At 43.7% G+C, this 11,553-nt stretch overlaps 1 long non-coding RNA gene across 1 annotated transcript; it reads left to right on the top strand.

Moving 5' to 3' along the window:
* Window positions 1–6,691: 6,691 nt before the first annotated feature.
* On the top strand, window positions 6,692–10,443 carry LOC146894436 (uncharacterized). Its single transcript, XR_015738004.1, has 3 exons — window positions 6,692–6,853; window positions 8,728–8,897; window positions 10,134–10,443. It is a non-coding gene; the product is annotated as an uncharacterized LOC146894436 (long non-coding RNA).
* The last annotated feature ends 1,110 nt before the right edge of the window (window positions 10,444–11,553 follow it).

Here is an 11,553-nt window from a genome sequence, read left to right as displayed (position 1 = left end):
GAGCAGGTTTGGGTGTACCAGAACATCCTTATCCTCACAGCATCTGATGGGTTGTGAGAGCAAGAGGACCAGGAGTTCATAACTCTCAGCTACGTAATGAGCTCAAGGCTACTGAGATCCCTGTGGCAGACAGACTGACAGACAGAAAGGCAGGAAGGAGAAGGAGAGGGAGAATATTGAGATTGATTTCTTGGTAGTTAAGGGGTCTAGACAGCTGTGTGGGGTGTGCACACCTTTTATTCCAGCACTCAGAAGGCAGAGACAGGTGGATCTCTGTGAGTTCGAGGTCAGCCTGGTCTATAGAGGAAGGTTCAGGATAGCCAGGGCTACACAGAAAAACACTATCTTGGGAAGAAAAAAAAAAGAAAAGGAAAGGAAAGGAAAGGAAAGGAAAGGAAAGGAAAGGAAAGGAAAGGAAAGGAAAGGAGAAAAGAAAAGAAAAAAAGAAGAGAAAAGAAAAGAAAAGGGGACCTAATTCAACAGAATTTAGACCATATGAATGTTCCTCCAGCTGTGACCTGTCTACTATAGACACCACAAGATGCTGATTAGTCTACCCTGTAGTATGAGGGCCGGCTTGTTGGGGTATCTGTCCCGCCTGATACCCCGCAGTCGGCATGCCCCAAAGAGAAAATCACACACAGGATTCCATAAGGTTATAAACTGATTGGCCCATTAGGTCAGGCTTTTTATTAACTCTTATAACTTATATTAACCCATTATTCTCATCTATGTTAGCCATAATGGCTCCGTACCTTTCTCAGCTGGGCAAGTTACATGCTGCCTCTTCAGTGGTCTGTGCAGGAGTGGCTGAGGGCTTCCTGTGTCCCAGAATACTCCCAGTCTCTTTGTTCTACCCCTACGTCCTGTCTGGCTTTCCCGCCTATACTGCCTGCCTGACCAATCAGCGTTTTATTAAAATATGATTGACAGAATACAGACAATTCTCCCGCATCCACGTTGGGCGCCATCTGTAACATGAGGGGCTGGTTTGTTGGGGTATCTATTTTTGTCCGGTACCCCATAGCTGGCAAGTCCCAAGGAAAAATCACACACAAGACTCCATAAGATTATAAACTGATTGGTCCATTAGGTCAGGCTTTTTCTTAACTCTTATAACTTATGTTACCCCATTATCTTTATCTACATTAGCCATATGGCTCCGTACCTTTCTCAGCTGGGCAAGTTACATGTTGCCTCTTCGGTGGTCTGCGCAGGAGTGGCAGAGGGAGCTCTGCTTCCAGAATACTCCAAGTCTCTTTGCTCCACCCCTACTTCCTGTCTGGCTTTCCCGCCTATACTGCCTGCCTGGCCAATCAGCATTTTATTAAAATGATTGACAGAATACAGACAATTCTCCCGTATCACTACCCACAGGGCTGTTTAGTTCAGGGATTCAAATTCTTTATGACTTACTTAGGGCTTCTAAAGAGCTAATGAAGCACCGTGACCAAAAAGCAAGTTGGGGAGAAACTAAAGTATTTGGCTTATACTTCTGAATTGCAGTCCATCACTGAAGGAAGTCAGAACATGAATTCAAACAGGGCAGGAACCTGGAGGCAGGAGCTGATGCAGAGACTATAGAGGGGTGCTGCTTATTGACTTGGTCCTCATGGCTTGCTCGGCCTGCTTTCTTATAGAACCCAGGACCCTCAGTTCAGAGATATTCCCACCCACAATAGGCTGGGCTCTCCCCCATCAATCCCTAATTAAGAAAATAGCTTACAGGCTTGCCTACAGCCCCATCTTATGCAGGCATCTTCTTAATTGAGTTTTACTTCCTCTCAGATGACTTTAGCTTACGTCAAGGTGACATAAAACTATCCAACACATTTCATTAGATGCATTTCTGAAGAGACGGGGCATGTTGGGGTGGTATGGTCACAGAGTACATGGTCAGGTTCTCTAGGGTCTATCCCCACTCAGAACTGTTTGCAGTTCTAACTGGGGACTCTCAGTTCCTCGGCATGTCATCTCAGACACAGAGTTCATCAGCAAGATTGTGTGGGATACAGCACTTCTACTCTGTGGGTGGTAGTGAGTCTGAATCTTTCCCGGGCACTTCTCTGCTTTTCTGATGCTATCAATCTACTTTCAGATTCCACATTTGAGCCAGGTGTGGTGGCTCACACCTTTAATCCCAGCACTCTGGAGGCAGAACCAGGAGGCTCTCTGGAAACTCTTTGCCAACCTTGCTTACAAATCAAATTTCAGGCCAGCCAGTTCCATACAGTGAGACACTGTGTCAAAAAAACAAAACAAACACACAGTACACAAAACCAAAGAAGTCCATATTTACATTGTCTTACTAGAGAAGTTGTGGTAATGAATTTGCATTCAATCCATCCTCATTAGGTGGAGAATGGCTTTATCATCTGACATTTTACTTGTACCAGATTCAGATTCCGAAAGAATTTATTTTGTTTCGATCCTTTTGAAATGAACTCAGTGAGTGTGAGATTCATTCATCCAGAGAGGACTTAACATTGAAGAGTCCAAGAATAAGAATATAAAAATGTAGATTCCAGAAATAAGAATGAAGAAATAAAGAAATATAAAGTTGTAAGCCCAGGAGAATGAGAGCAGGTTGTCAGCAGCTTTCTCAGCAGCTTAAGGATTAACAATTAACAGTGGGTTACTCTGCTTTACAACCCATAGCTCTATTTTTTTTTTCTTTTGGCTTTGGTTTTTTTCAAGACAGGGTTTCTGTAGCCTGTCCTGGAACTAGCTCTTGTAGACCAGGCAGGCCCGGCTCCCATAGCTCCATCTGCAAGGCTGAAGCAGCCCTCTGCAAACTTAGGGTCGCTCTTCAAACTGAGGATCAACTTTTAGATGACCCTGCTGGCCACCCATGACCAGAAATTGATGTGAGCTAAGTTAACTTTTAAATGATGGGATATATATGACTTTTGACTTTTTGGTTTTACATTGCCCCATACCCTTCCCTGCCATGCGAAACTGGCAGTGTCAGGAGAGGTACAGAGCCTTGGTAAACACTATCAAGGAATGCCAAGGAAAGACAATGAACTAGATACAAACACTAGTTTAACTGAAAACTCTGTTAATGGAAATTACAAAGAACCTTGAGATTGTAAACACTTGCTACAAAAGGAGAAGTTCAAAAACTAGCCTTTGCCACAGCCTTACAAATCCATCTCTGGCTGTGGTCTCAGCTAGCTGATAAGCTTTTTGTACCCCATGGGGATTTATTTTTTAATTTTTTTCCTAGAATAAAGTTTGCTTCTGGTTTATTAGAAATTGGTGGTCTGTCCCCATCTTGGAGCATCCCCCATAAATCCAGCAACATGGCTTCAACTTCCGGCTTCTTCAGCTATAGATTACTACCCTATCCATGTTCACATCACTGAAATTGCTGACAACATAAAAGGTTTCCAAATGCACAATGACCAGAGTAGGTGTTTATGATGGTACTCTCCTGTATGTAGTCACGTGACTTCACTGCGGTCTTGCTTCTAAACATTCAGCCCGTGCACTTGACACCACACAACGTCCATTTGCACACCAGCACATGCTGCCTGAATCACCTCGGCTCGGGTTCAAGACTATTGTAAGTTAGTTTTCTGGTGACTTAACTCTGCAGGCAATGGAGAAATGGCTTACTGTAGAAAACAAAAGCTTAGTATTTTCTTACTATCATTCTGCAGCATTGTAAGCATTAAATTAGTACATCTTGGATTATATTATCATTATAATGTTTGATTTTTAAAGTTTCTGTTTAGGCTGCTAGCTTAGTGTTTTACCTTTTAAAAATCACTAAATTAATTTTGGCTTGATATCAGGATAAAATTTCCAACAATTTCCAAAGTGACCTAAAAAGATATTTGTAGCATTCTGTGTCGTGTACTAAGCAGCATCCTCACCTTTGACTTTTATAAAACCAAAATATCAGTCAACTCTGAGAGATATTGAAGATGCTCTGTGTTCACCAATAGCAAATATTTAGTCAAGATTTAGTTATCCGAGTAAATATAGAAACAAGATGGCTCATGGACAAGGGTACTCACTGCCATGCCTGACCAACTGAGTTCAACTCCCAGGCCCCACATGATAGAAGGAGAAGACTGACTCCCACAACTTGATCTCCAACCTCCACAGTCCACAATGGCACACAATAAAATAATTTTTTGAGACAAGATATCTCTATGTAGCCCTGACTGTCTTCGAACTCACTTTGTAGACCAGGCTGGGCTCAAACTCACAGGGATCCACCTACCTCTGCCTCCTGAGTGCTGGGATTAAATATATGTACCACCATTTTATGATAGATTAATATTTTTTAAGAAACATAAAATAAAAATATTAATATCAGTATGCAAAAATAGTATGCAAATTTGCTTTCATCATCAATAAATGGTAAAATTATATGTCTACCAAAGAATTGTTTTGAAACAAATTTGTTTGTAATCTGTTATCAGTAATTGCTTGGTTTGCATAACTCTTTTCTATACCTATGGCCTAGTTAGGTTTTTATCGCCTTGGCACAAACTAAATCCACCTGGGAAGAGGGACTTTCGTTTGAGGAACTGCCTCAATTACATGGGCCTGTGGGTATGTCTGTAAACAATTTTCTTGATTAATGATTGGTATGGGAGGACCCAGCCCACTGTGGCTAGTGGCAGTCTTGGGCATGTGGTTGTGGATTGTAGAAGAAAAGAAACTGAGCAAACTATGGGGAGCAAACCAGTAAGCAGCACCCCTCCATGGTATTTGCTACTGTTCCTGCCTCTAGGGTCCTGCCTTGAGCTCCTTGGTTTCTTCTGTCTGTGATGGACTGGAACCTATAAGCCAAATACATTCTTTCCCGTCCCAAGGTGGTTTTGGTCAGTGTTTTATCACAGCAAGGGAAACTGAACTAGGATAGCCTATCTATCCAGAGGCATGAAAAAGTTACTCAGGTGAATAAAGTTCACGAGTGGAACCTGAAGGCGCCCTGCTCTGGCCAGTGTTTCTCAGGGCAGCCTCTTGCCAGTGAAGACAGCGAGCCCTGCCTGTGAACCGGCCAAGCTCAGGGTTACTGACTCAGGAGCCATTTACTTTTCTATTGCTCTTTCGTTTTCCACCTCTAAACCCATGGAAACACCCTCCAGAGCCAGTCTCTCCCACCTGTCAAAGTTCCATCTGTTTAAAGAGGTTTCAAGAAGACCCCAAATCACATGACGTGAACTGTAGATTGGAGACTTGCAGCTTCAAACCAGGAGAGCTAAAGGCTTTCCCAACCTCACAGCACCCCCCACCCTCCCTGTCCCCATCCACGACACACATGACAATCGCTGTCACAAGTGAAAACAGGCAGTTCTGTCGCCAGCTGCTCTGCTCTGCCAGCCTAGTTCACCTTCCAGTCAATGACATCTGCCTGTTACCTACACATTCATTCTGAGTTTCTGTCAGTGAAACTGGGGGTGATTTCTAGGAAAGCATAATATAGTTAAATCATCTCTGCTTACTCCCCCCAAAACAAGCTGCAAAGGTAGTGAGATTGGGTTCTTTCAGAAAGCCTGTTTCCCATTCCCCAGCCCCGTGAAGGAAATGATGCAAACCAATTGTTGATCGGTCCGGAAGATCTGGTTTCCCTGTGTGCACACACTGGGGTGCATTCAAGTCATTCTACAAACTGCTGAGCCTCTGCCTTTGTTTTCTGTTTGTTTGTTTTTGTTTTATTTTGTTTTTCCAAGACAAGGTTTCTCTGTAGCTTTGGAGCCTGACCTGGAACTCACTCTGTAGACCAGGCTGGCCTTGTACTCACAAAGATCCACCTGCCTCTGTCTCCTGAGTGCTGGGATTAAAAGTGTGCGCCCTGACTGCCCGCCTACTTTTATATTTTCAAGGAGCTATAAAAAGTAATAATAATAAAAAAGGCCTGAGGGAATGACTTCCACACTTACAAGGTCTGGTGTTGGATCCCAGCACCACAATAAATGAATAAATGAATGAATAAGAAAGCAACAACAAAATCCAACAGAGACTACATACTTGTAGCCTACAAAGCCTACCGTGGTTTTTCGGGTTCTTTTGCTTTGCTTTTTATTTTTTTATTTTCCTAGACAAGGTCTCCTCTGTAGCTTTGGATCCTGTCCTGGAACTCTCTCTGGCTAGCCTCCTACTCACAGAGATTCACTGCCTCTGCCTCCCGATGCTGGGATTGAAGGCGTGCACCTCTGCCAGGCTCGCCTGCTCTGTTTATTATCTGGCTCTTTGTGTAAAAGCCGGCTTGAGGACTGCAGGATTCGTGTCTCCTCTGCCAGGACACCGTGAGATCTTGAAAGTGAGCCAGCTAAAGTCACTCCTGGCCTCTCATTCCCCCCACACACACACTCAAAGTCATGCAGATCCTCTGCTGGTTTATTTATTCTCAGGAAGGGACCCAGCTTCATCAGCCCCTAGCAGAGGTATTTCTTCGGAGTCTGCTTGTTGTGTAAATTCTCGAATACTCTTTGACTTATGGTATGGACCTCCTGCAAGGCACAAGTCTCTAGAACTTTACAACCAGGGGTAGACACATACAAACCGAAGTTCAAAGAGACTATTACATAGCTGGAACTCGAGCCCATTCCATTGTAACAGGAAATACAGCAAGCTAACTTTCAAGACATTGTATAAGGACAGTGGCTTCTTTTTTTTTTTAATTTATTTATTATGTATACAATATTCTGTCTGTATGTATGCCTGCAGGCCAGAAGAGGGCACCAGACCCCATTACAGATGGTTGTGAGCCACCATGCGGTTGCTGGGAATTGAACTCAGGACCTTTGGAAGAGCAGGCAATGCTCTTAACCTCTGAGCCATCTCTCCAGCCCCAGGACAGTGGCTTCTTATAGACAGACGGAGTCCTCAGGTATGTATGTCCCCACACTGAGTTCCCATGTTGTATGTAGAGCATGAATTCTGAGTGAGAAAAGGCAGGTGTATGATTTATCAAGGTATAGCCTTAACACACAGATCTGATTGTTCCATCCCTTGGGCCAAAATCCCAGCCTCCCTGACAGGCGGCACCTCTACCCACTCCTGGCCTCTCAGGGTGAGGTCTCCCAGGCTCTGGGCTCACCGCCCCCCTCCCTGTCTCCCTCTTACAATCTCCCAGTCTTCTTCATGCACCTGGCCAACTTTCCCCCAGTTAGTAAGCACACTGTGGAGCTTACGACCTGCATTACCCCCAGGTCACTGGGGCTGAGGTGACAGGCATGCTTAGTCTTCAGTGACTTCCTTAGTGATTCATGTCAGTTGATTCCCTTAGTTGGTTTATCCTAATTCCCGCCCCCCTCCTCATGGCTTTAACTCTCAGAAGATAATCCTATTTCCTATTCCCAGACTTTTCAGAAGGAATTTTATTGTTACCCCATCTGCGGCCGACAAGGTATTTTTTGATATTGCTTGAACAAGAAAACAACCTTCATTGCAAGTGCTTTTACTTCTACTTTTAAACTTGGCTACTTGAATTCAAGCATTTAAGAATTTAAGTTCTTTTTGCCTGATTTCACAGGGCAATGAACTATGAGACTGGGTGAACGATCACAGATCCCCGGTGAGGGCCTTGTCTGACGTGTCTGCTCTGTGCTCACCACGCCTTTAAGATCTCTGATATGAATCCAAAGGGGATAGAACAAAATAGTCTACCACTAAGCAAAGAAATAGCTTTGCCTTTAATGTCTCAGGTCAGAAATAGCTTCCCCGTTGTCTTCCTTTTTCTCTCTCCCTCTCTGCCTCCCTCTCTCCTCCCCATACACGCATGGAGCATCTTCCCCATGTTAGGCATAGTTTGGGGAGTCTGGACAGGAAAAACATGATATAAGAAAAGATCTCTGGTCAGCTGGGCCTTTCAGCCCAGCACTTGGGAAGTAGAAGCAGGCAGATCTCTGAGTCTGAGGCCAGTCTGGTCTACAAAGTGAGTTCCAGGACAGCCAGAGTTATACAGAGCAACCCTGTCTTGAATGAACATAAATAAATAAACAAACAAACAAACAAATAGATTTCTGTTCTGTTGGGGTTTATATTCTAGTTTGGAAAGAAAGACTTTCATTGAAAATAGTCTGGAGATATAATTCAGTTGGTAAAAGCCATACACAACATATCCAGGGCCCTAGGTTTGGTCCCCAGCACCTCCTAAACCAGACTTGGTGGTTTAATCGCAGCTATGATCGCAGCATTTGAGAGACAAATGTGGGTCATTTGTAGCTACATATGTAGTTCCAGGCAGCCTGGAACTATGGCAAACACTGTGTCAAATAAATTTTCAAATACCCCTCAATAAATAAATCAGTAGTTGGTAAGTGTTGTGCAGAGTCTACAATTAAACGATGTGCTTGAGAGTGATTAATGAGGTACTCAATGAGTGCCTCTCTGAAGGGTGGTGGTATTTAAATGAAACTTGAATGACAGGAGCCAATCCCCCAAAAAGGGGGGGGGGGGTAGAGAATAGGACAGGGGCAAAGGCGGACAGTAAGGGCAGGCTTAGGGAAGGGCAGGGAGAAGGAAGGAGACCAACAAGAACAGCCTCCCATTGTGAGACTGTGACCCGAGCGAGTGACAAATACCCCACGGCTTCCTCATTTGGAGACCGTGACCATTATGATTGCTTTATGCCACTTGGTTTTATTTGCCCTGATTTTAAAGCGTGTGATAAGGAAGGAGGGGTGTACCATATGGGCTGGTTCAACCTTCATGACATTGGCCCTGGCCAAGTTCATTGTGTATCTTTTCCAAATTTACAAGGCTCTGACTCAAGCCAACCATGACAAATGGCATTCAAAGAAGCAAAAAGACAAGGATGTTTAAACTGTATTGCCATGTGCCTCAGTGTCTCGGAGGTCACCGAGGTTGAATGGCAAAGGCTAAAAAGGAAGGACCCAAGAGAGTGACTCCATTTGAACAGTTTTATTAAGGTAAATAAAATTTCCCCTGTGTAAGGACGGAAATGTAGAGTTTCTATGTTTCTCTCAGTTTGGTGTGCATACATATTAATAGAAAAATAAACCAGGCCTTAAAATCTGAGTTAGATCCAGGCATTGTTGCTCAGCACTTGAAAGGCTAAGGCGGGAGCATTGTCCTGATAAATTCAAGGCCAGGGCTACAAGACTTTTAGGAAGAAATGAAAGAAAGAAACAAAGAAAATGAAAGGGGTGGAGGAAAGAAAAGGGGGAGCTAAAAAGCAGATAGCTCAAGCTGTAAAATCTTTGCTATGCAAATATGAGGACATGAGTGAAAAATTCATAACATCCAGCCTGAAGAGTCAGAGACGACTGCTGGGACTTCCTGTCTGGTCAGCCTAGCCAAATCAGTGAGCTCCAAGTCTCAGCGAGAAACACGGCTCAAAATACAAGGTGGGCCAGGCAGTGACGGTGCACACCTTTAATCCCAGAACTCGGGAGAGAGAGGCAGGTGGATTTCTGAGTTCAAGGCCAGCAAGTACCGGGATAGCCAAGGCCACACAATGAAACAGTGTCTCAAAAAGCAAAAAAAAAAAAAAAAAAAAAAAAAAAAAAAAAAAAAAAAAAAAAGGTGGCCGGCTCCAGAGCAACAACATCCAAGGTTAACCTCTGATTCCCGCTCATACGTGCACATAGAATGCACATGCACCCTCTCACACACGTATGCCCTTGCACATTCTTCTCTTAAAGTGTGTCAGTCTGACAAACCACAATCCCAGAGAACTTAGACAACAACGAGGACACTAAGAGAGACTTACATATATCTAATCTACATGGAAAATAGAAAGTAGAAAAAGACAAGCACTCCTGAGTAAATTGGGAGCATGGGGACCTTGGGGGAAGGGAGAGGCAGGGAGGGGAGCAGAGAAAAATGTAGAGCTCGATAAATATCAATTTAAAAAAAAGTATGTCAGTCTGAGGTCAAGGGTTTATGACTTCATTGGTCCCAGCTCTTTTAAGATAGAGCTGGCTCTGAAAAAGAGATTAATTAGAATTATAAAGGACTGACTAATAAGTTCACTATCATTTATCCATTATTCATACCTATTGGTCAGCATAGGCTCTTCCTGGTAGGATTGGTGGTTGTAGGGAGCCTGGGAATACAAGGTACATGGCACATAAGCCCTCTACCACAGAGCTACACCTCAATCCTTAATTTTACTCAATCCTTACTTTTATTTTTCTTTCTAGACAGAATTGCCAAATGGACCGGCCTGAAACTCTTGCATCTGTCCCCAGAAGAACTGGGATTATAGGCAGGCAATCCTGCGTGAAGCTAGGACAATGTATTTGGGGAACCAAATTAAGGCCAGTAAGATGGCATATTCCTGTATTCCTAATACCTCAGAGGCTAAAGAAGAAGGATAGCCAGTTTAAAGCCAGCCTGGGCTACAGAGCCAAAACTATCTCCCCTGCCCAAAACAATGATGGGTGGGGGCAGAGGAACCAAATTCACATGAAGAAATTGAAATTTTAAATAAACAAGCTACACAAATCAAAACTGGCATTACAGAACTATTTTCCTTAGCAATGGAAGACAAATGCGTCCTTTTTCAGCATAGGATCTGTTGTCAGACATTTCCTGGGGAGAAGCAAAGAAACATTTATTCACCTTCAAGCAGAGAGGGCACCAACAGACCTAAGACAAGATTCCATTCTCATCCAAATTGATGAACCAAAGAGTTTATTGGATTATTTAATAGGCACACAGTTTTCTTCAAGGTAACTACACTTTAGGAAGCCTCTCAGGTGACTTACAAACTTAAACACCGAAGAGACCTCCTTGGTGACACAAGAGAAGCCACACTACAGAAGCAGTTGGCTTCTATTTATATAAGCTAGGGATAGAAAGATCCTCATGAGGAACTCATGGAGACTCACAGGGCTGGATCTCATGGGAGTCTCAAGCCAGTGAGCACAGATAGTCTCTGACTCAAGTAGGCAATGTCCAACAGAGAGGAACCAATCACATGACAGGGGAGAATGATTCCACCTGGGCAAATGACATTCTATTCAGATGGACAGGGAGGGCCAATGCTGCAGACACAGTGGCAAAGTGTCATTCTCAGCCTTTACTCTAAGTCTACACCACTATTTCCCAAAGTACAGTAGGACTAAAAACCAAGAGTCCTGGGTTAGCCTGGGTTATCTAGCAAGCCTGAGCCTTAGAGCGAGACCCTACACCAAAGACAAGCCACATGTAAATGTACACACATTTTATTTCTCCATCCTATTTCTTTTTTTTGTTTTTGTTTGTTTTTTATTTTTCGAGACAGGGTTTCTCTGTAGCTTTGGAGCCTGTCCTGGAACTAAGCTCTTGTAGACCAGGCTGGCTTCGAACTCAGAGATCCACCTGCCTCTGCCTCCCGAGTGCTGGGATTAAAGGCGTGCGCCACCACCGCCCGGCTTCTCTATCCTATTTCTGAACCAGAATCTCTCTCTACCTTTGGACTGGAAATATAAATTTCTGCCTATTCTTTGGAGAACTGTAATACGCATTTATGTTCTGGAAACCACGGTTAGCTGCCAAGCTGTATAGCCCTGAAGCAGTTGCTAAGCTTCTCTAAGCCTCAGTGTGTCTATAAAACAGAAACACATCGGGTTCTGTCCT

Source organism: Myodes glareolus, chromosome 6 (assembly GCF_982192425.1).
Source record: "Myodes glareolus chromosome 6, mMyoGla1.1, whole genome shotgun sequence".
In the NCBI taxonomy this organism is placed as follows: domain Eukaryota; kingdom Metazoa; phylum Chordata; class Mammalia; order Rodentia; family Cricetidae; genus Myodes; species Myodes glareolus.
This window is presented reverse-complemented; position numbering and strand designations above follow the sequence as displayed.